Raw genomic sequence first — 22,060 nt, 5'->3', positions numbered from 1 at the left:
GCTGACCGTGCAATCTCACATCCCGCCATGGTCCCCTCCTCCTGTGCGCTTTGGGTGCACCGTCCCTGCTCCCCAAATATATCAGCCCGCCCCCACCCCTGGGCCATGCACAGGTGGCTTCCTCCACATGACAGGTGACTCCCTTGCCCTTTACTCAGCAGACTCCCTCCTTGTCATCAGGATGCAGCTGAAACATTTCTTCCTAAGAAGTGAGTCCCAATGACTCCCAAGAAGATGATTTACTTCCTGTCACAGTCCCCTGTCCGTTTCTTTACAACAGTCTTCTCCAATTGAATGCTACTTTTGCTTGTTCACCTGTATCTCTCCACTAGACTGCAGGCTTTGCAAGCATGACTTTCATTTACTGCTCTGCTGCCTGCACTTAGCAAAATATTTGGCAAACAGTAGTAACTTCATAAAAAATGAATAAGTCTGGTGTTGTCAAGGGGTCAAGTAAGATTTAGACTTTATTCTGCATGGTTTTGGGGTCAAGAGAAAACTCTTATGAGCAGAAGTTATGAGGCAGCCGACACATCTAAGTGAAAGGAAGGCATCCTTGCCTCAAAAGAGCGGCCTGCCCTCTGAGCAGTGAGGTTCCTGTCCCTTAGAGTATTCAAGCATAGACTAGTCAACAGTTCACAGGAAATGGCTGACTGGACCATACAACCTGGCAGGCGGCTTTCACCGCTAAGACTCTATGAGATGAAAAACTCAGGCCTTGGCAGTGATGAGTCCTTTCAGCAGGGTGGCAGGAATAGGAGACAACAGGACTACACTCTGGGACCCAGCAGTTCTACCAGCCGGGCTGTGACTACAAGCGCCCCAGTGTCCTCAGATCCTGAAATGTGGCTTCCTGGCCTCAGTTTTAGAGAAATGCGCAGTCAAGGCCAGCTACTGGTGAAGGCAAATCAACACTTCTCACTGCTCAGCAAACACAGACAGAGGCCCATCTCTGTGGCAGGCTGGCCCAGGCTAGTCTCCGGAAAGAGTGACGGTTAAGTGAGAGGAAAAACAAACAACTAACAAAGCTTTACAGAGCACTCATGTGTGCCTGGCAAGGTTCTAAGCACTCTGCACAAGTTAACTCACCTAGTCCTCACCAGAGCCCTAGGAGAAAAGTACTATCACTGCCACCTCTGGATGGAGAGAGAACGTGAAGATGCCAAGAGAGGTCAACATACAAGGCCAAGGTCAGACATTCCACAAGTGGTAAAGCCGTGATGAGGACCTGGGCAGACAGACTAGAAAACACACTCATAACCTTAACACTATCCTGCAGCACAGAAACTCCAAAGGCAAGATTCGCTATGTATCATCTTTATCAATTGCTCTAGAAGAACCATGGGTGGTGTCCAAAAACCCACTGACCATGCTTGTTAAGGCTGGCAGACTAGAATGGATCCCAAGAAGCCAACAGGAGCCCTTAAGTCAGAGCACACTGAAGGGTGGGTTCAAGAAAGAGGTTCCCAAGGACGCACACACAAAGCCCTGGTGTGGTTGAGAACTCCAGTCAAGTGCCTGCAGCTTATGTACCAAGCTACACTGGCCTCCCAGACAGCCTGCACTGAGTGAGTCCACCTGCACGTCCCTGACAAGGGCTTCTGGATTGCGGGGGCCAAACACACCGAGAGGTAGGTATGAGTCCCTGCCAGCTGGAAAAGCCAGACAAGGGGAAATTATTTTAGAGAGGCTCACAGAAGAAAGGGAGAAGCCAGGGCAGTCGCTCAGCTGAATTCCTGGCCCTTCTCTTTACCACTTGGGCACATAAGACAAACGACTTGCTCTTTTGAGTCTCTGTTTCCTCATCTGTGTTACCCAACTGCTTCTCAGGGCTGTTATGAGATACAAGTTAACAGACATATTTAGGAAATGCTAATATAATGCTACAAATTGAAGTTGCTTTTAATCTGTTACAACCAGCATGATTAATATAAGCAGGAAAAACTTCACATAAGTATCATCATAGCTGACATTTATTAAGCATTAATTATGTGCCAGACAATGTCTTATGCAACATACTTGGGTTGTTTTATTTAATTCGCAAATGCACCATAAAGATAGGACAATTTATCCCATTTCACAAGTGAGGAAACTGAGAACCAGAAATTAAGGAACATGCCAAAGGAACACGATGCCTAATAAACACCAGAGCCCAGAGACGAGCCCAGCCGGGTTATGGCAGAGGGCACACGCTAAACCACAACCACACTGGCCTCTCTGGAATAGGAGCGTGTGGCACACTTTCACTGAACACATATATTTTTACAAGTATAGTCCTTTTTCCTAAGTGACAGATTTTCTTGGATCCAGTCTCAGGTCGCTGGAATCTCCTTTTGTCCAGCTCCTCTGGTGTCCAGCTTGGGGTCTCTGAGTGGCCTGTCAGTGAGTTCTGTCCACTCCTGTCAGAGGCCCGCACAGCTGTCCTTCTGCCTGGGTCCCTGACACCCCACACTTCCCACGAACATCACCTGCAGGCCTGGAACAGGCCCACAGCAGAGAGCATTTCCAGTGGGGTCTGTTGTAAGCTGGAACCAAATCACCAGCACCAGCATTCTCCTGATTTATTACTATGTGTAAGGTATGGTGAATAAATGATTTATAGATGCACATGTAGTTCCTTCAGGATCTTCTCAAACTTATTTTTTAACCTCAGGAAAGAGGTATAGGGTTCAGCTATAGCACTTCATTGAAGACGGGCCCTGTGTTTGCATTGGCTTTACCTCCAGATTATAACAGGCCACCTGGGATCCTACCCACCCGGCGTCAGATGGTAAATAGGGCACCACCCAGGGCCGAGTTAAGGACAGGCGGCACCAGGAGCAGGGCAGTGGAGGAGGTAGCTACCCTGCATTGCGACTGAGGGACAAAGGAATATTTTCTGAGCGCAGGAGATGTGCTGGGCCCTGTGCTGAATGCTCCCTGGGGTTGTTTGAGGATTAAATGAGAGGAAGCATGTGAAGGGCTCGGCCCACGCTCCACACACGCTGATTGTGCTTTCTGTGATGTACTATCATGATTATTCTTTTTAATGATCATCCCCTACAAATCCCAAATCCTACATGGCTTAAAATCAGAGCACAGCTTATTCATGTAACTTAAAAAATGAATTCCCTCCTTTAATGTCTCTGAAAAGTATGTGAAAAGGATGGAAACACAGAGTCCCCTGCCACAGTGATCCACGTCCCGCCCCCCCCAACTCACCTCCCACCCCCCTGAAGAGCCCGCCTCACCACACACACGCCCCCAGAATCCCTCATCCTCTCCTAATGGAAATGTCTTTTTTTCTTCAGCCCTAATTATTTGGACTGACTTAGCGTCTCTCTCAACCAGAAAGATTTTTTTTTCTATTTTTCTTTTCTGCCCTATTTACAAGGAAGGAGGAGATTTAAAAAATGGGGTTGGCAATTCCAGGATTCTCTTCGGTGGTTGATAGAGCAGGGAGCTCCACGGACAGGCTCGTCTTAATAATTAATGAGGACAACCATGTGAACTTGGGGATACTGTCCCCATTTTTATAGACGAGGAGATGAAAACTAAGAGGGGTTAAGAAAACTGCCCAGGCCACACGCCCACAGATGGGAGGGACTGAGCTTTTCACAAGTCCATCCAGCCTCCCTAAAAGAGGCTGTGCCACCCCAACCCCTTTCCCACATCTGAAACGAAAGCACACAGAACTCTACCCGTGGAGCAGAAGGAAGACAGGTGTGAGAGAGCGCTGCCCGAGTGTGAAGCCCTGTCTCATTCCTTCCCGATGGTGCGACCATCAATCTGCGGCCCCGCCTACCTCTGCTTCCTCACCCATGAGCCTGGGATAATAATTCTTGTTTCGTAGGGCTGTTGTGAGAATTCAAACAGCATGCTCAATAAGTGTGACTTCCTCCCTTTCACCTGATGAGCCAGCTTAAAAAAGAATACATCCTATTTGTAGCCTCCTGAACATGGCAGCGGCAACATTTTCTCCCTTTCAATAGCAAACCCCATACCATGGTAAGAATTACTCGCAGGGTGTTTACTATGACCAAAACATATTTTCCATTAGGTAATTCAAAGCTAATAAGGCTGCCAGGGACCTAAAGAAGCAGGCCACATCGGAGCCAGCACTGCACATGACCTTCGTGCTATAAATGAATTGCTTCTAAACATAAGCAGATACGGAGGTACTTTGAGGTTGCTCCGATATGACTCAAACTGATAGAAACACTGTAAATATCCTTCCCAAAGTTGGAAGCAAGCAATGTTACCACCGGCAGCAAATGTGAAACCATTTTCATAATAATTTGTTGAGCCAAGAACCGCAAGTGTGGCTTGTGTGACGGATGAGAAGGCGCCGAACTTGATTAAATCAGACCAACCACATATTGCTCGACTGTTCTTTGTTTCCCTTCTGGCCCCCTGGGAGTTCAGTCCCAGTGTCAGTCAAATGCAACACAAAACAAAACCCAGCCTTCCAGCCTGGGAATGGCCAGGAAAGTTATGTTAGAAGGTGCAAAACTGATTTATACAGTCAATTAGCACATGGTTACCGGGATCAAGTTTAAAGAGATTCATATACTACACTTCGTACACAAATATAAAACCACAAGAAAAGCAGGGAAAGATAAACTCTTCTGAAAACTAAATGTAAGAAATCCATATTTTATGTTCTCGGGCATTAAGGCTCAAGGACTTTTAGTGCTTTCGATGTTCCACTGTAGCCTTTTTGAGCCTGTGTATTTGCCAACACAACTAGATTTGATATTGATTTTTTGTTACAAAGCCAGGAACTGAAAGAGCTTGGAACCAGATCTATGATCCAGGAGAGCTGATTTTCCTCCTTGCATTTCCAATCCTACAGAATTTTAGGGTGACATCTTCACCCTGTTATACACAGGACAATGAGGCAAAGTGATGGGAGATGTCACTGGCATAGTATCAGTTAAGCGACTTTCAATTTCCCTTCTTTTTGCACATATACCCACATGCTCACACATACCCCCCACACATCACGTAACAGGCAAAAGAGACTGGGCCAAGGTTTGTATGAATTTATCTCAAACACACTCAAAATGGAATGATCAAAGGAACAGAGAGCTCCCTTGCTTTCTTGTTACTTCTCAGTCTAGAACTGAGTAAACTATTTAACTTGGTAGGGGACCCTTAAAGCAATATCACATCTTCATCTTCAGAGAATCAAGACTGAGCTATGTGCACTTGTGCCTGAAATGCTTGCACATGATCAGTTTTGTTTGAGAGTCACGTCACTCTATTCCTTAGCACCTCTGAGCAACCCCGTTTATTAACTCAGGGTGGTACAGGAGAGAGCACAGAATACAAGATACAATTATAATATAGACTGAGCACCCAGTCTAGGATGAGGGGTCATCTGGAGAGGGAAAGAAAGCCTTTACCCAGTAAATCATCACTGTCAGTCACAAAGCTTTCATGTTCTAGATAAGCCACCCATCAGGCAAGGCGTGCACGAGTGGCTGGGGTGGGAGGAAGGCTTGCCCAGGGTTCCATATTAGAGCTTTCTAATTGTCTGTGTTCCTCCAGTCCTGTTTTGTGCCAGTTAAGGACCCAGAACCGCCAATAAGCCTGGCCTGCATGAAATGACTCGAGTCTGCGAGCTTCCTTCATCCACTTAGCAGTCTGTCCACAAGCCAGTGAGCTATGATTCCTGCCAATGAGCCAAAACAATACAGACACACAGTTGTCCTCACCTCAGCAGCCGGAACATCATCGCTGGGAGACGAGCCTGGGGTAGTGCTCGGCCCTGTGCACACCTGCTACCCACAGAGAAAGCAGACCCAGCGTGACCGCTCTGGAAGGAAACTCCCGAGCCCCGTTATGGTGCTATTTCTTGAAAGATGGGGAAACTAAGGCTCGGAGAGGTAAGGGACTACAATCCTTCACTTGAGCTCCCATTACCCTGGGTCACATTTTAGCATAATAGTTAAGAGCAAGATCATCAATGTCAAACACATCTCAGATTGCCACCTCAGCTACGCCTTAGCTCTGCGACCTTGAGCAATTAAGCCACTCAGCATCTGAGGTTCAGGTCCCACAACTACAATATGACAGGCCTAATGGCACCTGCTTCAACAGGGGTGTTGCTAAGAATCCGTGATGATTTGCATAAAGTGTTTGGTGTGGTGCCTGGCATGTAATAAGCATGTGATACATTGTAGCTAACCTGATGATGATGGTGTAATTTTTTAGTATTCCTGCAAACCGTGGCAGGAATCTCTCAACAACCTTGGCCTCGATTGTTTGCAGGCTGCCTGGTTAACAATCTCATCTTGGTCAGGGGAGGAGGACCCTAGTGGTTACCTGTTTGGTCCACGACTGACCTAGAAGCCCAGGACCAGGGGCAAGGAGTCTTAACCCTTTCAAGCTGAATTTCCCAACTTTCCTGAATTTGTACTTTGTGCACTGCCAGATTTGTTTCCCCTGCCACCGAGCTTCCTTGCGGTATACGAGGTCAGAGGCTCAGCATCTCGCCCGTGGATAACAGCTCCAGGAGGTGGCTGGACAAAGGACTCTGCATGGTCAGGAGGCGTCCACAGCCCCAGGCTCCGCCTGGGACCTCCCAGACTCCAGCTGCTGCTGCCTGGGAGGCGAGTGCTGAGCCAGGTCTGGGGGAGGTCAAGGCAACGAGCCCTGGTTTCAGCGCACTGCAGCAGCCTCTGCCCCTCACAGAGGACCCTTTCAGGAAGGCAAGAGCCACCTAATGCAGCAGCTAGAGACGATAAAAGGCCCAGGTCTGAGGCCCACAGTCATGGGTTTCGCTCTGGATGAGGGGGGAAGAGTGGAGAGGCAAAGCAAAATCAGCATCGTTGCCATCACAGTGGTAACTAACCTCTGCTGAACACTTGCTATTTGGATTACGTGTGTTAACTGTCACTGTCCCCACTTCACTCATGAAGACACTGAGGCTTAGCAAGGATCAGCGACTAACCCAAGGCCACACAGCAAGTAAGTTGTAGTAACAGTCTTCACACCCAGGAGGTCTTAGAGATTCTCCACATGGCTGTACTGACAAGAGTCCTCCCAATGGCTCAGACTCGGGAACAAAGCTCTGTGCAGGGCTATTACATTCTCTCGTGTCATCTCCATCAGACCTCTAACAATGGGTGCTAGTCCCCATTGCACAGAAGAGGAAACTGAAGCTCAAAGTGGGTGCCAAGGCTGGCATCTGACTCTAAACCCTGAGTCTTTGAAGCACCGGGAAAGGACTAGATTAGGAATCAGGAAACCTGGTTCTGGTCCCCGCTCTGCCACTCACTGACCGCAGGTCCTCGGCTAAGTCAGTAATCTGGATGGGTCCTTGGTTCCATCTGTGAAAAACAGCGTAGCCTCCCACTTCCTGGAGTTCTAGCAAGGCTCCAGGGGAAGGGGGCGACACACACACTTGGGAGAGCAGATATCACTGTGATGGCAATGACCTTCCTCCAGACCTGGGTTGCTGCTGGATGCAGCAGGGTCCCAGACCAGACCCAAATACTGTCCTGGTGCTACCATTTTCATTCCTTCTATTCCCAAAACAAGTAGAGAAGCTACAGAATATACCACCCCAAAAAGCCACAAATTTGATGTGCATCCATTCGTGCCTGCATTCAGTTTATATCAGCACGAGGAGACAGACCAAAGAAAACTGCTACCAGAAGTCTTTAAGGGCAAGGCCTTTTGTCACCACCTACACACAGATCCCAACGCTCAGCAGAGCCTTCAGCCCAGGGTCTATCACACAATAGGAGCTCAAACATTTCTAAATAATACTGAACAGTTAACCAATTACTATTATTTGCTAAGAACCAGGTGCTGTCTTATCTCAATTACAGTAAGTCCCCTACATACAAACCTTCAAGTTGCGAACAAAGATGTGAACATGCATTCCATCAACGTCAGGCATGAGTGAAACTGCAGCTTGCCCCGCCCCCGTCTCCTATTGCTCGCCATCCGTCAGCTCTACCATCTCCCACCTCCTCTCCCTCCTCCAGTCAGTAAGTCGTCTTGCCTGTTCACTTGATGCCAGCCTCTGTAAGCCAGCTGCGGTACTGTACTACTGTACTTTTCAAGGTACTGTACGGTAAGATTAAAAATGTTTTATTTTTTGTTTGTATTTTATGTATTATTTGTGTGAGAAGTATTATAAACCTATTACAGTACAGTACTATGTAGCCGATTGTGTTAGTTGGGTGCCTAGGCTAACTTTCTTGGACTTACGAACAAATTGAACATGCTCTCGGAACAGAATTAATTCATATGCAGAGGACTTACTATTATCTTCCCAACCTATGAAAGAGATGTTATTTTTATTCCTATTTTATAAATGAAAAAATTGATGCTCAGAGAGGAGAAATAAGTCGGCCATGGTCACAGAGCTGGTAATCCAAGCCTGTCTGAGTCAAACCCAGAGCCCTTCTACATACTGCCACCTAAGTACAATCAGAGCCATTCAGACATCAGAACGCTATGTCACTTCTCGAGGACCAATGTGACCTCACGGGGCACTGGTTTCATTATTCATTCAAAAAGAAGGGATCAGGTTTATCTAGTTCACCATTATTTCCCTAAAGCACACTTTCTGCACATTGCAACGACTCAACAACAATAAAATATTCAATGACTGAATAAGCGTTTCTTGATAGCTGTGGTCTACACCCTCAAACCAGTTAGGATCAATAATGAGACAAAGGCTTAATAAAACAAAACCAATGCCTCACACACCGAGTGCCAATTTCAGGACTGGGTAACAACGGGGGTGGAAGGAGACATTAGGGGGGCCCGAGGAGGCCTCCTGGGGAAGAAGCTGCCCTTGAGCTCATTTTGAAGGAAGTTACTATTTGAATTAAAGATAATGGGAGGCAGAATTCACAGCACATTAAATCATGATCATTTTGTTGTAGAAATATTCCATTCCTATGCAAATCTATGTTTTAATTAGCAAGTTCTATCCCAATTAAAAAAAAAAAACTCAATGTTTCCATTCCAAGGGAAAAATAAATATTTGCTTCTTAATTAGGTGCAGACCAAATAAATACCGTGTACTAAACGTTCACAAGCACTATGACTCAAGCAAATGAAAGATAAACCCTTGCCCAGCGAAGGAGAAACACAAGCTGGGGTTGATGGCTGGGAGGATGTGTAATTTCAAGGGGAGAAAACGTTTCGAACATTTTCTACGTGCCAAGAACCAAGCTTTGCATTGGGTTTCTCATCTAGGACCTAAGAGGAGGCTGGTTTTGCCCCTATAAAAAACAGGTATATTCCTTCTAAGAAATGTCAAAAATCTGGCTTCCACCTAGGCAAAGAGGTTCTTCTAAGCAGCCTCAACCCCTTAGAGAACTCACCCTCCACCAAGGTACAGCCTTTGAGCCAGCAAAAGGAGAAGCATGCTCCGGAGGGCCCCTGAGATTAGATTCCCCCATTCACCTGGAGAAGACACATCAGCTAAGCTACTGAGACAAGAGAGAAAGCTGGAGTGCCACCATATCTAATGTACAAGGAAAACCAGGGTAGCTATGATAAGAGCATCTTCCTGGAATATAAATTTTAGTGGGTGGCATTTTTACACATTTTCATACCACAATAAACACAGACATTAAGGAATATAATTCAAAATGTGTTTGAATTTTTAAAGATGAAATCTAAGACTTCAAAGGAACTTGAGGTTCCTGGAAGACTGCTTCAGGCCACACCCCAACTTCTCAGCAAGTTGGCTCATGTTCCTCTCCCTGGGGCGTTTGTGGTAGAAAGTTCCATAAGGCTTTGGGTTAGTCAGATGTTGTGGTTTCTAGGCAGATCTGTAAACCACGAAGTACCTTTGGGGTGACTACTTGTTTCTGATCTGATGCATGAGGGTTCATTGTGCAGGGGAATCCCCAGACACTAGGCTAGCTACAACTGCATGGGAACATACAGCTCCCTATTCTAGAGATAAAGTAACTGAGATCTAAAGAGGTCACTAACTGGCCCAAGGTCAGCTGGACAGAGCTGGCAGAGCTGGGGCCCAATCCAGGTTCAAATTCAAATTATGGTCTCTCTTATAGGTAGGCATCAATGATCCAGGTGGCACACTGAAATGTACAATGAAAAGATGACTCCTCACAAAATGCTCCCTATCAAAAGAGTGGTGATCACAGGGTGATCCAAGCCATGGCAGGGGAAAGGAGCACCAAAGTGAACCCTAAATGACAGAAAGGAATCAGACAGGTGAGAATGGGCAATACATTTGGTAGGTGAAGGCCATCGTCAACAAGGACTGATTGCCATGTGTGACTTTCACCATAACGTAAGGAGCAGGGGATCTGAAATCTCACCCTGCATTCAAATCCTTACTCCATCACTTACTAGCCTGTGCCTTGTAGATGACTTGCTCTCTTTGTCCTTTTTTCTTGGTACTCAAGTGGAGATCCTAATTGACACTACCACACGAGAATCTCCAGATAATCAGATATTTGTAAGTGACCCAGCATCAGCTATTATGGTTCATTCAGTCAGACATTCAAACATTTATTGAATACTTGCTCCAGGAAAGCCACTGGAGTAGCAACAGTGGATAAAGAGTTGTACACTATAGCATTATTTCCATTAAGGATCATCCAACGTATCACCACCACCAAGTGGTGAATTGATGATGATCGCTTGAATGCTAGATGATATCATCTCTCGGAGCAAATCTTCCTGGTTTCTCTGCCAAAGGTAAGCTAACAGCTGGAGATTAAGCCTTTTACACACATTTCAACTCGAACACGCTGATAGAGAGTATAGCACCTACTGATATTCCCTCTACTTCTTCTTTTTCCTTAACAAGTTTCAAAAGCTCATAGAGATCTTCAACCTCATCACCTTCACATTTGGTGTATACTCGTCCTGTATTCATGCTCTTTCCTCTTATGGTGCGGCGATAGAGGGGAAGAGCCATCGCTTCTGCATACAAGTCAGTGGCATGATGACCCACCATCTGATACATGTAGCTATCCAGTTCATCTGACACCACTTGGTTTTCAGCTGGTCTTAGATTTGCTAAAGCAACGATCTGATGCCCAGCAGCCATGCACTGCATCATAACAGCTGTCCTTCCCACCACTGATCAGAGCCGCGACCCTCATCCCAAGTGGTGAATTGAAAGCAGAGGGTAAATGTGAGCAAAGCCCCACCCCATTTTGCCTGGAGGGGCCCAGGCTGGGAGTGGTCCCTGAAGCCACCACTGGGGAAGGCTTAAAAGAGGTGACACTTGCCTGTCTTTGGGGTTAAACAGGAAAGCACAAGGAAAGGAGTGGGGAGAAGGCACAAAGGAGAGAGGAAGACGGGCAGAGGCGCACGCCTGGAGGATGCAGCTTGGCAGGGCTGTGGTGGGGACAAGGGTGCCAGGGTCCACAAGGAGCCACGTTTCAAACAGAGGCACGATATGGCCAGACGTGTGTTTTTTAAATAGGCATCAGACAGGAGTTTGGGGGCTTAAGGGCATCGAGAGGGAATCCAGAGGGTGGGAGGTGGGTTAGGAGGCAGGATTCTGAAGGTGCCCTTCTGCAGAAGGGGCAGGAGAGTCGAGACTTAACACTGCAAACAGAGAGAAGATAGGGGGGCCTGGGGAAGCCAGGCCGCCAACTCAAGATAAACTGACAGACAAAATAAAACTCAGTTGACTGAAGCATTTCTTTCCGGTACTTCAGGCTCTTCTCAAACATAATGAATAAGTAAATATGCTTTCAACGACTACAAAGCAGCACTTTGCTTCCCTTTAAATTGCTCCCCAGAGCCGGTCATAGGAGCCCTGAGTGACACCCAGCACACCAAGCAGAGCCTCCTCCTCTCCCTGCAGGGGCCACCCAGCCGTGTAGCCTGAAGCAGAAGACCGAGAGGCAGAGGTCAAGGGCAGGCTAGAGTTCAGAAATGGGGCCCACCTTGCCTCCACCTCACCTGGTGACCTTACACAAGACCCTCCCCCACTCAGGCCTCAGGTTTAAGGTCACACCTGTAAAACATGGCCTCTGTGATCCCTTGTAGCTCACACAGTCCCTGATTGTAAAGATGGGAATTTCCCTTCCAAGCTTGGCCATGACACCTCTGTGAGATCATCACCCACACCCACAAAGTGGACAGATCCGCTGCGGTTTAGAAACAAAGACTGCCTGAGGGAATTCCCTGGTTGTCCAGTGGTTAGGACTCCATGCTTCCACAGCTGAGGGTGCTGGTTCAATCCCTGGTCAGGAAACTAAGATCCCACAAGCAATATGGTGCAGCAAAAAAAAAAAAAATTTGGGGGGGGGGAGTGGATTTCCCTGGTGGTCCAGTGGTTAAGACTTCACACTTCCAATGCAGGGGGCATAGAACTAAGATCCCACATGTCGAGCAGCGTGGCCAAAAAATAAAAAGCTTAAAAAAAAGAAAAAGGAAACGAAGACTGCCTGGCAGTCGGCCACTGTTACCAGAGGAAGTACTAAGCACTCCTTACATTAGTAACAACAGCTCAATCACATTTGCATTGATCACCTACTATGCAAAGGACTTAAAAATGCCTGACTCAACCCTCGTGACATTCTCATGAGGTAAGGACTACAGCATTCTCCTTTTGCTCAATAGGAGACTGCAGCTTAGAGAGGATAAGTAACTCATCCAAGGTAGCCTAGCTAGTAAGTGGTAGAGCTGGGACAGAAATCAGGGCATGTGGCCCCAATCAAACTCCCCTCCCCTATGCCGTACGACCTCACTCGCACAAGCCCAACCCTCTGATATTTCCTTACAGGTAGAGAACATCAGAAGCAGGAGGGGCTCTGGCATTACCTGGCTCAGGGATGCCACCCCTCACCCTATTCTTAACTGTGGCAGACATGGCGAATCAATCACAGAATTTTCCCCAACCGACTTATGATCACAGACCCGTTTCTAACTGGTCAGAGTTCAAGATGAAATGTGATCCTTTGTCTTCATCTCTGCCTGAGAAAATTGAACTGTGTCAGAAGGACGTGATGCATTTAAGGTAACACAGCTGGTTCATGAGAGCTGCAACTAGCATCTTCATCTCTGGACTCCAAGTTTAGCAGCCTGAGGGGGAGACCTCCCTATGAAAAGGATAGGGCCTCTTCTGATGGACTAGAGATAAACAGAAGAGTTACACCTAAGATGACCACAACATCAAGTTCCACAAGAAGTCCCAAGTCTAGCCCTAACATGAGGTTCTCAGATATTGTAAGTCCTCCAACTAATGGCCCACTACAGAACAGCATTTCTGCTTAATTCTGATTGAAACAAATAATTCATACAGCTGAGAAATTAACTTTTTTTCAAGCTAACAAATACTTGAACTGGGAATCCCAGAAAACTCATGAATTAAACAAAAGAACGATAATGCTACTTATTTAGTTCCTTCTGGAAAGATTAGATTTTCTTCAAGCTTTACAGGGAAAATTGATAAGTTAGGTGACTCAGCAACACCAAAAGGAGGGGGTATCTATCCCATTCCCAGGACACCGCAGAAGCAAGCTCCCAGAATCAAGTTCTTAGGAACCAGCCAGATCCATCCCCTACCCCTGAGACATATAGGACAGATGGTCCCAGACCTGCCCAGAAGGAGTTCCTCCTCATCACATCAGACACCACGTCGGAAGAGGGGGAAGGGGAAAGCAGACAGCACCACCAAGGCAGAGGCAGGCACCGAGATACGAAAGAAGATCATTAACAAGGACAAAAGCAGTGCCCAGGCTGACTCCAAAAGAGCAGACAGAAATGGGGCCATCAGAAAATGCAGAGTTCCCTCCACGGCACTCCTCTTTGCAATCCCTGGGAAGGGGGGTCTTAAGCAGGCACGTCAGAAGAGATCTGTTGATACAAAGCTTTCTTCCCTGGAAGCTTACCTGGAACCTCTCCAAACAGATGACTCCTGACAAATTTGCACCCAGGAAATGCTACCATCACCTGAACAACCTGTCCAGTAGCCTGTTTACACAAATACACTGTGTTCTTTGTGTGGATAGGGGTAATGATGCTAAGATTATAAAAATCACTCATGCAAAATTATTTGCAGAGTGGTAAGCAGGCAGGATTCTGACAGAGAGAGTCTCAAAGGTCCTTTCATTAAATATTAACTCTTACTCGTAAGAAGGAGAGCTGGCTGGGGGCAGCAGAGAACGGGAAATGGAAGACTCTCCCCAAACTTGACAGGGCCTGCCCCAGGGACAGTCATGTGTCTGCAGAGCTAGAACGGGTCTAATGAGCCAAGAATTGGCATTTCTGCAAATAAGTTTCCTTCTAAAAAGGGAACTCATTATTCCCAGAATCGCATTTCTGAATTCATGAAGGTAAAATTACAGCAATTAAGAATCATGCCTTTTCTTCACCAAATGAATAGAAGCTCAAAATACTGCCAAACAAAATCCCAGGTCAAATTCCACGAGCAAGCACACAGTATTACCAGAAACACACACAGATGTGAGAAACACTAACTGGCACAGGGCCTCTACTTAACGTCCTATATCTCATCACGATCAAAGAACTTATTCACCCCTCATCCATTCTTTCAGTCCACAAATGTCTGCGAAGCACAGAGCCCTGTGTTAGGTGCTTAGGAAGCTGAGGTCTCAGTCCCAGTCTAGTTTACTGAAGATCACTTTTTCCAGGAGCCATGTGATGATTTTATAGGGTTCTAGTCCAGGCTTTTAGAGATGCTTTGCCTTTGAAAATTAAGGAGGTCCTGAAGAAGCCAGTTTTTAAAAAAGGGAAGCTCTATGGAGCCAGAGCCTGCAAGATTCCCTTGCTCTAGAGCCTCAGCCTTGGGTAACAGACCTGGCCTCTGTCTGCCTCTGCAGCACATCCTGAGTCTCAACACCAGGCCCTCCTCTACTGGGGTCACCTGCATCTCCTGACCCTGGAGGCTGGTGTTTCTAGGCAGAGCAGTTGGGGGTGGGGGCAGGAGGAAAAAGAGGGGTGCAAAGAGAGAGAGCAGTGAAGAACAAAATCAAACAACTTCCAAGTCACATCCTACACATCCCATGCTGACCATCTCTCATTCACCCCAAAGCACTATATTGCTAAGTGCTGTGGAAAAAGAAAATGCGCTTCCCATCTTTTTCTATGGGCATATGAGTGACTCTGTCACTTGAGTTGCCCTGCCTGGTCGCACGTACCTGGATGTGCGGTGAGTCCCTCTCTACAGGACACACCTGTCCATCTATGGAATGTATCACCATCTTCTGGGCATTGCCAGATGCCTGGCACTATACTTTGTATGGATTTAGATCATTTAATCCTCAAGGAACCCTGTGAGGTTGGTCCTCTTTTTAACCCCACTTTAAGGATGAACAAACTAAGCCACAGAGGATATAAGGCATTTGGCCGAGGTCACACGGGGCTGACACTTAAATCTAGTCTCCTAACCACTGAACTCCACTGCCTCCTACTGTAATTACTGGACTATGTGACAGTCTCCACTGTACTGTGAGGACACTGAATGCCAGGACTGCGTCAGATTCTTCTCTGCCTCCCCAGCACCTCGCAGAGGGACCAGCGCATAATGGACACTTAGCAAATGGCCGCCAAGTAGATGTGTGAGCAAATAAGAGGGTGAGCCAGTTGGTGAATGTCGCTGGTCTCCATGCTGAGTCCTCAGCCATCTAAGACAGTTCCAAAGTAGAAACATGTAACATCCAAGTGAAATTCAAGTGAAAAAGTCCCTCAACCTTATTATTAAGGTGTTTGACTTAATATCTATGTTTTCAAAGTTTTTTTGCAATAATTCTCTTTTAGAATGACTCACTTTAAATTAACATCCCCCTACAGTAAAACAACAGCCACAGAAGCAGGGCCAACAGAAACACATCTGCTTAGACAAGTATGTCTCACTTTAAAAAAAAAAACTGAGATATAAATCCCAAGTATCTATGTAGAAATAAATATAAGGAGAGGCAATTTAATCATAAAAACAATTCACCATAAGTTTCCTCCAAATTGCCTGTTGCCTTGGAAATTTTGGTTTTAAATGTCTGATTTCAACACATTCCAATAAACACATCTTTTAAGCTATGCCCATCCTAAGGAAAATGACCAATTAGTTATACTTACTAAGAAGAGTGCATGGCTTCATGTCATAAAAGTCCAAGCCAATAACAGAAACTTTTAGGGACATCTGCCCATGACAAAGCTCCATAAGATGTAACAACATCCCTAACCCCACCAAAATGAGAAGTCTTACAAGGCAGTATTATATGATACACTTAGGTCTCATTAAAATGAATCTCCCCCAACAAAGCAAATAAAAAATTCAGTCTTTTCACTTTCAGTCAATGACTAAGATGACAACAGATCCCAATTTTAGGATTTTAATTTCATTATTACAGCCACAAGGGTCAGACTATCAGAACTGTTCATTATGATAATTGCTTAGCCTGTAATTAAATTCATTTTCTTGATATGAATATTCATATTTTCCTGTAATTGTTGGTATAAAAGTGAGAATATTGGCCTCCTAGCCTAAGGAAAGTAGCACTTGAAATATTTCTATGGAAAAACAAGGTTACCTAAAATGATGAATGAACACTTCGCTTTCGGGGAAGGCACACAACCAGTTATTTTCTCCCAAGGCATCTCAAGCAAAGCAGAATGAACCCTTGGATGAGGCTTCAGGCACTGAGTTTTCATCTGATGGGAGACCCCTGGTCAGACTTAATCTGAGAGGGTCTTCCTGGTCTCTGGCATCTTAAAAGACACACACCAGTTATCTTCCTTTTATCACTATTCCCAACACCCACAGGACAGCATGAAGCCTCGAGTTTTCTTATTTTGTTTAATGCAATAGAAATTGCTGGCTTTTATCGTGCCACATATACAGGCCATCAGGAAAGAGGAAGAAGAAGTTGCAGATTATCAGATGATCTGGAAACATGCAAGGTGCCTGGGTAAACTCATGACATACTACGATTTTCGAAGTGCCTCTCTTTGGTTTCCAGCCTCATTCTGGCGGTAAACCTCTGTTCGGGTAAGACCACCATTGGTGGGGGGCCGGGTCTCTGTCATCAAAAAGGTCAGTTTCAGGACCACAGCTTAAGTGGTAACAAAGTGGAATGCCAGTAGCTAGTTAGAGAAGTTAGTAGATTTGTGTGCTGGCTTTTTGTTTATGCATCAATCGTCAAGGATAATTGCAGGTTTAAATAAGACCATCAATCAAAGCATTCCCTTTACTGGTTGATCACAGACTCATAAGAAGAATGAGGACTTCACACACTGCGAAGGATCCCTTCACATACCTAACAAGTGGTTAACCAACATTTGTTTGGCCTCTACTGAAAAAAAAAAAAAAAAAAAAAAGATGCAATTTTAGAAATAGACACATGCAAACTACTATTGAGCACCTGCTATGCTCCAGGCACCCTTGTTGGTATTAGGTCTAAAATATACATTCTCAAAGGGGCACCACTGCTCCTCGAGGGGTTTCTGAGGGATAAAAAAATTCTTACTCCTTTTCTATACAAAGCACAGATATACACATAGTACATAAACAGATATATGGTATATGTGTGACAATAAAATTTTATGGATGGAGGCAATTAGCCAAAAAAAAAAAAAAAAGTTTGAATAGTCTCCATAGGAGAGTGATAATGGGTGGCGGGGGGAGTTGAAAAACATTGGTCCAGAGTAATGAACACACAGAAATTCTTCCCCTCGTGGAGCTGCTACTCTAGTGGTAGCAGACAGGTGATCAACAAGTAAAATGTAGTTTATTAAGGATAAGGTCTATGGAGGAAAATGAAGCAGAGAAAAGAAGTAAAGACTGGTCAGGAAGGGAGAGAAAGGAGGGAAATAGGAGGAAACTGCCATTCCTATTGATTAATTCCTCAATTTTCCTCCCAACTGTGACTGCTAATGTGACTTCCACGTGAGAAAAATTAAATTCTGATGACAAATTAAAAGGGTGCTCCCTATGACTCAGGACAGCTCCATTATATAGTACATAATGTGCTATAATATTTAAAAAAAAAAAAGGAAGAAGTGTAATGGTCAAACAAGAGATTTATACGTGGCGGGGGTAGTCTCAAGTATTGAAAAATAGCATGAAATTCCTAATGACACCATTTTAAACATCATCTTTGATGACATCTTTGATGACATATTTAAACATCATCTTTGATGACCCGTTCATATGGGTCCTTTAATATTCTTTCCTCACAATTGAATACCCAGTTGACTATCTTAATTCCAATGTCCACCCATTTGAGACTAATGATTTGCTATTTGGGGCATGTTTAATGATTCCCAATGTTATCTTCACATTTATGAGATCCAAGCTTCAACACCATTATTCTCATTTTATCATATGTTTATGAAATAATGAGGAAAAATGCACTGAAATTTCAAAGAATTGCTGGAACACGTAAAGCTGTACAAGCAAAGGTGATAATCTTGCCAATAACATGAACTCTTGGCTGTCAGGCTCTGCCAGAGCTCAGAGTCTGTCTGCTAGGGCACATCTGAACAATGACACAAAACTAGTGATGTAAAGATGTACAGGGGCACCAATTCATAATGTACTAAAACGAGGTTTACACAAAAGTTGAATCTGAAAAAGTCACGACCACCTTAGTGTGTATCCCTTATTAGATCATAAGAAAAGTTTCAAGAGTCACTTCATGAAGTTCACTCTGGAGGTAGTTTTCTCCTAACTAAATGCCACAAAGTTTCCAATTTCCCATAACATTGGAACATATTTACAGATGCTAGGCAAACTTAGTCTCCAAGGGAGCAGCTTATGATTTGAAAGGAAGAACAGCATAACTCAGCACTGTTTCTAGGCTAAGTTCAGCCTCCCTGTAGCTTTGCCACATCTTTTCTATGGGGAAATTAACAAGAAAAGCTCTCGGCTTAATATATTATTGGAACTTGGCTACAAGCTAATTGGGAAAGAGAGATCACAGGGAAACGCTTTTTACTGCTAGGTGTCTCCAATACAAATCTGGAAAATGGTGAGACACTTAGTAGCCATAAGACTGCTTACCATGTAGGCAGGATATATGGGTACATATGACTTACTGTGCATTTAGCCAGATTCTTTCTTCCTTGGAATAAGTGACATGCTTTCAAGGAGCAGACTGCAAAATCATGGTCCATAAGGAGGAAATAGCCAAATAGGAATCCTTAAATAATGTAAGCTGGGAAAGGAAGCTGGTATAAATCAAAAAGCCAGTTTATACCCGAGTCCCAGAGCACCCACCTTGCTACAGATTTCAGAGACAGTGAGAAACTTGAAAAAGCCTCACAGATCACCCTGGAAGCAGCAAGTTGGGATTCAGAAACTGTCTCTGCTAAGCCTAATAAAACATAACCTCACACACACACCTTGATGATGATTTCTAAATCTCAGCCCAGATTTTTTTCCCCCCTGTCCTTAAATAAAATAAAATTGTTATTGCTACCTGTTTAAAAACAAGAGGAAAGTGCATGGAGGGATGTACAGGCATCACGAGGCCTGTGTTCCTCTCTCAGGCTGTTCCAACCACCTGGGAAAACAATTAACCAGCCCACACTTGAGGTTCAGCTCCTTATTTTAAGGGCCTCAATCACTGGGGACTGGTAGCTTGGGCCCCGTCCAATTTCACAGGCACTCGATTGCACAGTGCATTTCAAATGTAAAATAGTTCACCTGGTTTTCTTGGTTCTTGTTTGTGCTTCTAATGTTACTTACTTCTGGAGAGTACCATCCTCCCCCCAACAGCATGAACGCTCTCAATGCTCAATGCCTTCACAGAGCTCTGTACTGAAACATGTCCACCACGCCAGCCCAAGGGCCCCACAGGAAACCCAGGCGGTGCTGAGAGCGGCTGTGCCCAGGGGTACCAGTACCTGAGCAGAGCAGGAGGAAGGCCAGGCCGCAGCACCGAGAGCGCAGGCTTTGGACACAGCGCAGACCGGCGCGTGCACTCCCTCTCTGCCGCTTTCTAGTGGGGCGATCTTCAGCAAGTCGGTTACCTGCTTTAAGCCTCACTCTAATTCATTATATATTGGGGATAGTAGAAGTACCTCACAGAGGAGACCATGAACATAAAATGAGAAAACACACACAATGCTTGGCACAGTGACTGGCACACTCCACACTCAACAGTCGTTAGCTACCATCATCAAATCACTATTAGGTACCAAAAGGTATGAAAGATCTCTCAATCTTCACTCAGCCGCTACCCAGGTGCCCCTACAGCCACTTCCCTGCACAGAACCTTTCCTAAGGTTCAGACCTGCACCCACACCCCAATACAAACTCTGACCTTCCGCATGCTCACATGCTAGGGCATGGAGCGTGACGCCCCAGCACATACACTGGCTGAAGCAGGGGTTTCCACCTGGAAAGGAATCACCTGAAAAGCTTATTAAAACACACATTTCTGGACCCCATCCTCAGATATGCTGATGCAGTATGTCTCAGGTGGGACTCAAGAATTTGCATGTCTGATGCACTGGTCCAAGGATCACATTTTGAGAACCACTGCACTAAAATAAAGGAAGGAAAAATAGGAGACAAGATCAAGAACTGAGAAAGGGAAATGTGTAAACAAAAGCCACCTTTGAAAAGCTCAGAACCAGCTGGAGATCAGCCCTTGACAAAACCAGGAGGGGCCCCTCACGTGAGCAACCGGAATGGCTGCAGGCAGGCATCCTCCTATTGGAGGCAACCTCACCGCACTTCTGCAACTTGTGCTGTGGGGCTGACCCAAGGCCACAGCACAGTAGAGACATCCAGACCACAGCTGAGCCCTGAAGAGAAGGGGGTTTCTGGGAACAAGACCACCAGTGATCTACATACCATCCTGCTCTGTGATGGTCTCCTTCTCCATGTATACACAATGCCGCAGCATAATGCTTCTTCACAGGGAGATTGATGGGCACATTTCATGCTAATTCTTTCTGGAGTTGGGAAGCTTTTATTTTCCTCATGTCAAGAAGAAAATGATGGCAGACATTTCCAGTAGAAATGCCACTGCATTCTTTATAATGTCATTCGGCTGCTGCCAGAATTAAACTATTGACCAAATGAATCTGTTTACCACATGCATTGGGGCTTGATCTTCTTGCCCAGAAGGCTGAAGTGTCACGCTGCAGAGGCATCTACATTTATTCTCACTAAGTGATGCTGGGCCATGAAGTGCCACATGCACAGGCGGAGCTTTAATGCTAAGAAAGCAACACTGATCCAGGGTCGTCCCGTATCCACCATGCTACACCACCTCCCCCTGGTTATGTCCAAACCCTTTAGCAGGGTGTGAGTCCAAATGATCAGACTCTCATCCACTCCCACAGCATTCATGTCCTCTGTTCCCATTCCCTGTGTGCTAGGCATCATACCAAGGGTTCAGGACTCCCCCAGCTCTAGGCCTGTGCACAGACTGCCCTCTCCTCCCTTCTCTGTGTTTCATCCTACTCATCCGTCTGATATTAGTGTAAGTATCACTACTGTGTGCCTCAATAATGCCTGCTACGGACTGAATTGGGTCCCCCCCCCCCCCGCTCCCCCCCCGCCCCCAGAAAAAAAATCAAGCCCTAATCTCCAATATGATGGTATTTGGAGATGGGGCCTTTGGGAAATAATTAGGGTTAGATGAGGTCATGAGTGTAGGGCCCCCAGGGTGGGATTTGTACCCTTATAAGAACAGGAAGACACCACATCTCTGTCTGCCATGTGAGGACATGGCAAGAAGGCTGTCACCTGCAAGCCAGGGACCAAAGTTGCTAACATCCTGACCTTGGACTTCTAGCCTCCAGAGCTATGAGAAATAAACATCTGTCGTTTAAGTCACCCAGTCTATAGTATTTTGTTATAGCAGCCCAAACTGACTTATACGTCCCCACTATAGCAGTCCTGTTTCTGATAATTATTTGTATCCAACTGTGTGACTCCAAGAGACACTCATTGGCCAGGGTATCCCCAGAACACAGTAAATCTGTGTAATAGGTGCTCAGCAAATATTTATCAATAAATAAACAAAGCAACAAACGAATGAATGAATGGGTAACTCTGACTACCTCCTGCCCCTTTCAGAGCCTCCCTTTATCCATCTGAAAAGTGAGCCACTTTGAGGATTTCTAACAAAATATGTGA

At 45.6% G+C, this 22,060-nt stretch overlaps 1 protein-coding gene and 1 pseudogene across 1 annotated transcript in view; both read right to left on the bottom strand.

The window, feature by feature from the left end:
• The window catches only part of SPOCK1 (SPARC (osteonectin), cwcv and kazal like domains proteoglycan 1), a 517,559-nt gene that overhangs the window by 222,040 nt on the left and 273,459 nt on the right, over positions 1-22,060 (bottom strand). The gene's annotated exons all lie outside the window — the stretch shown is intronic.
• LOC130858874 (diphthine--ammonia ligase-like) lies at positions 10,573-11,093 on the bottom strand (annotated as a pseudogene).

This window comes from Hippopotamus amphibius, chromosome 1 (assembly GCF_030028045.1).
Source record: "Hippopotamus amphibius kiboko isolate mHipAmp2 chromosome 1, mHipAmp2.hap2, whole genome shotgun sequence".
NCBI classification, from domain to species: Eukaryota; Metazoa; Chordata; class Mammalia; order Artiodactyla; family Hippopotamidae; genus Hippopotamus; species Hippopotamus amphibius.
This window is presented reverse-complemented; position numbering and strand designations above follow the sequence as displayed.